This window comes from Cervus elaphus, chromosome 1 (assembly GCF_910594005.1).
Source record: "Cervus elaphus chromosome 1, mCerEla1.1, whole genome shotgun sequence".
Lineage (NCBI taxonomy): Eukaryota > Metazoa > Chordata > Mammalia > Artiodactyla > Cervidae > Cervus > Cervus elaphus.
The window spans coordinates 93,846,310-93,851,152 of record NC_057815.1 but is presented as its reverse complement, the minus strand read 5'-3'; the positions used below and the strand labels follow the sequence as shown (position 1 = coordinate 93,851,152).

At 37.7% G+C, this 4,843-nt stretch overlaps 1 pseudogene; it reads left to right on the top strand.

Annotated features, from left to right (window-relative positions):
• Positions 1 to 325: 325 nt before the first annotated feature.
• LOC122700409 lies at positions 326 to 1,250 on the top strand (annotated as a pseudogene).
• Positions 1,251 to 4,843: the final 3,593 nt, after the last annotated feature.

Here is a 4,843-nt window from a genome sequence, read left to right as displayed (position 1 = left end):
TCATTGTTTCAACCTAAGGCCTCCAAGAGAAAAACATGTAAGTTATATTTATTTTCTGATTAAAATTAGTAATGTAAGCTCCAGAATTTTGGAAAATACTAAAAAATGTAAAAAAAAAATATAAAAGAGTCAACTAAGAGAAATTTTGGTGCATAGGTTCCTGGACAGTTTGGGGAACAGAAGGAATCATTTGTGATATTGTCAGAGTACTGTTAAAAGGTAGTATTTTGTAATAATTCATTCTTTTATATTCCCTTTTCTTTTTTTTTTTTTTCTTAAAAATAAAGTGTTCCTTGCCAGTGTTTACATTACCCACACCACATAGATGCGGAATGAAAGGAATGTGACTGTGTTCATTCTAGTAGGTCTTACACAGAACCCCCAAATGCAAAGAGTAGTGTTTGTGGTGTTTTTGGTCTTGTACATGGTAACCCTCTCAGGCAACCTGCTCATTGTGGTCACCATCACCACCAGCCAGGCTCTGAACTCCCCCATGTACTTCTTCCTGACCCACCTTTCCTTGATAGACACAATTTACTCTTCTTCTTCGGCTCCTAAGTTGATTGTGGACTCCCTTCATGAGCTCAAGACAATCTCCTTTAATGGGTGTATGGCTCAAGTCTATGCAGAACACACTTTTGGTGCTGCTGAGATCATCCTGCTGACAGAGATGGCCTATGAGCGCTACGTGGCCATCTGCAGACCTCTGCACTACACGCCACCGTGAGCGCAGGCTGTGCCTCCTCCTGCTGGGGTGGCCTGGACCGGAGGATTTCTCCACGAAGCGTTCAGATCCCCTTTACAGTCCGGCTGCCCTCTGTGGCCCCGATGTCATAGACCACTTCATGTGTGACTTGTACCCTTTGTTGAAGCTTGTCTGCGTGGACACCCACATCCTTGGTCTCTTTGTTGCTGCCAACAGTGGGCTCATCTGCCTGTTAAACCTCCTCCTCCTGTTGGTCTCCTATGTGGTCATCTTGCGCTCCCTAAGGGCTCACAGTGTGGAGGGGAGACGCAGAGCCCTTTCTACATGTGTCTCTCACATCACGGTGGTTGTGTTATTCTTCGTGTCCTGCGTGGTTGTGCATCTTCGCCCAGTCGCCACTCTGCCCATTGATAAAGCTGTTGCTGTCTTTTACACTATGGTGGCCCCTATGTTAAATCCTTTAATCTATACTCTCCGAAATGCTGAGGTTAAATGTGCTATGAAGAAACTCTGGAAGAAAAAAGTGACTTCAGGTAATAGTTAAACAGAATCATTAAATGTCATGGATAGAAGTAATAGAGGTACTCTAGTCCAAGCCTCTTGATGATATATCGAATCTAGCAAGGGAATGAATAACACTTGCTGCTTGCCACTTAAGCACAAGAACTAAAGCTTGGGTTGGAACCCAGACTTACTGTCTCCCATCTCACTCTCCTTATCACAACTTAATGCACCTTAATCAATAAATACTTATCTATTAACGGGAAATCTGGAAACATCTTCAGAAGCTAAAAAGTACAAATCGAGAATTTTGAATTGGTCTTATTATGTAGCATGGAGATGTGTCAGTTACTACTGATTATTAAAACATGCCTAATGATACTCCTTTACTTTGGACTCTGGCCTCAATATAGAATTTTTTGTGTGAATTTTCTTGTTCATTAAATCTTGATTGTACAGTAAAAGGAATACTATTTATGATATGCTTATAAGACAAGCATTGTATTATGTATTTTCCATATTGTATTAGGTGGGGTCCAGTCAGGGAACAGAACAGAGTGATTTGAACCGAAAGGTTCACATGCAATCAATAATTATGTCAGGGCTCTAACTATAAAAAGGGTAATGAGCTCTGCAAAAAAAGCCCTTTGACTGAGAAATGAGCATCCAAAGAAGGAATTCATTTAGAATGTGGACTTCCTTCCCAGGCCTGGATTTCAGTCTTTTGGAGAGAGTATAGATTTTGCCCGTGGATGAGGGATGGCATGTTTGACCAAACTTCAAGTTAGTGGTAGAACTGAGATACATACTGAGTTATTACTCTTTGTTCACATACTTTTTACTCATTAAACACAACTCTAGTGTGTGTTTCCAGGCAGTTTGGACAGAAATGAGGTAATGAAACTGGTGATATTTATTAAAAAATCTTCACATAGTTTCCCATTGAGAATGATCCGATGGTCCCAGAGATGATCATTAGTTCATCAGCTGTAACAGTGATCTCTACTCACATTGCACTTTATTGCTTATGCTACTTTAACTTTTTTCCCTTGAAGTTCTGGTACTTATATCACAAGACAATTTTAATTATCCTTAAAGCAGTTAAAATACTGTTCTTTTATCAGTTCTACTTCTCTCTTCCTTTGCATCCATGTACCCATGTTCCTAGACCAGCCTGCTGCCACCACCAACTCATTCCCATATGTTTTTGTGCTTTTCTGTTGCTAATCACTGCTGTCAGCAGTTGCAGTTATGCCAAACTACACTCACATTTATAATTTTTATGAACAGTTTTGATTTATGAAAATAATAATTGAAAACATTGGTATCTTTATGTTAAGGTACCAACAGCATATTATATAATAATTGCATCATATAATTCGGCTTCTAATTTTTAAAATAAAAGCTTTTTCATATGTGAGGAAACCTATATAACACTTTATTTTATTCATATTTAAAAATTAAACTGGGCACACACATTTCTACAGATCCTCATAGTTCTTTTTTAAAATTAATTTTAATCAGGGTATAGGCGCTCTACAATGTTGCATTAGTTTTTTGCTTTACAGCAAAGTGAATCAGTCATGCACATACGTCTGTCCCCTCCTGTTTGGATTTCCTGTCCATTTAGGTCACCACTGAAGAGAGTTCTCTGTGCTATACTGTGGGTTCTTATTGTTTATTTGTTTCATGCATAGTAGAGTGTATATGTCAGTCCCAATCTCCCAGCTCTTTCCACTCCCCCTTCCCCACTTGGTAACCGTGTTTGTTCTCTATATGTGTGACTCTATTTTTGTTTTGCGAATAAGTTCATCTGTACCGTTTTTTTTAGATTCCACATGTAAGTGATGTTATTCAATGTTTGTTTTTCTCTTTCTGACTTACTTCACTCTGTATGAGAGTCTCTAGGTTCATCCACATCTCCGTGAATGGCACTGTTTCATTTTTTATGGCTGATTATATTCCATTGTATATATGTACCACATATTCTTTATTCACTCTGTGTTGATGGACATTTAGGTTGCTTCTATGTTCTGGCTATCATAAATAGTGCTGTAATGAACATTGGGGTGCATTCGTCCCTTCAAATTGTGCTTTTCTCTGGATATATTCCTAGGAGTTGGATCACTGAATCATATTAGTTTTTTAAGGAACTTCATACTGTTTTTCATAGTGGCTGTACAAATTCCTATTCCCTACACATTTCATGGTACCTTGTCCTTCCACTATTTTGTAATTTATAACACCTTGTTGTAATTTTTTACTTCCTCTTGAGAATTTTTCAATGGATCTTAAGCTTTTTGAAGACAGAATCCAGGTCTCTCTCTCTTTTTTTTTACCATTGCAACCCCAGCAATTATGAACATCTGATACAGTGTGCTCAAAATGCTGTTAGTGAATTAACACAAAAAATAATAAAAGGAGTGCATTTATCTTGAAATTGCTTTGTGTGTAGACAGAGCCATGCATTTTTAAAAACAGCTTTTAACAATGAAATATTACTGAAAAGTAAATAGATTAACTGAAGAATATAGCTTAAAGTCTCATATTAATAAGATAAAAAATCCTGCTGAGCAGGGAGAATATTAAGGTAAACTATTAGCTCATATGCTGAGAGGTGTAGTTTAAATTTCTTTCTCATCCTCAGTTTAAACAGGAATAAAAGCAAATTGTAGTTCCCTCTGAGGTCAAGCCAGACTTTTCCTTGAAGTTGAGTCAACTTAAAGTAGAAATGAATTCCCTAGCCTTTAGTACTACTTTTTGGACTTCATTTTAGTGAATTTAATTATTTTCCTTTATATATTAACCCACACATTCAATATTTATCATGCATATGGTATTGTGCTATCTTGTAGAAACTATTGCTATATAGCAGGCATGTACTTTACAGAGTGTGACTGTATATGTCAAAAATAGAAATTCTTTTCTGACATCAAAATTGTTCTTTTATTTGAGTCTTTACTTTTTCTGATGTGTTACCAGCAGAGCATGGGTTATATGAGCAATACTAAAGGGTGCTGAAAGCTGCAAGGAAATTTGGAAATGGTGTAATATTCATTATCTACCCCTCAGAAGTAGACAGGGCCAGTGTGTTTATAGTGTTAAATAGTTACATACTATAATATTGCAGGTACCATGTGACTATCAATTGTGATATATAAAAATAAACACAGTTATTAATGAAAAATTATTAGATTTTTAGTGATAATGATCCAACATATATTCTGTTAAGCACAGGTCCTGGTTCAGTAAATGGTTAGCAGTATAATTATCTAAACATTGTGTCATCACTGCCTGGAAGTTCATTGAAGTTCAGTGCCTGACCTGGGAAATTAGTCAGTCTTGGTTACTGGCCTTCCAATACATCTGCTTTGATGCTTTTCTCTTTAGGACACTTTTTGATACTTTCCTTTTTCTGCTTCCCAGGTGGTGCCAGTGGTAAAGAATCCACTTGCCAATGCAGACGAGTCAAGAGACACAGTTTCAATCCCCGGGTCGGGAAGATTCCCCTGGAGTAGGAATGGCAACCCACTCCACTGTTCTTGTCTGGGAATCACAAGGACAGAGAGGGGCCTACAGTCCATGGGGTCACAGAGAATTGGACAGGATTGAGCATGCGTGTATGCACACATATCT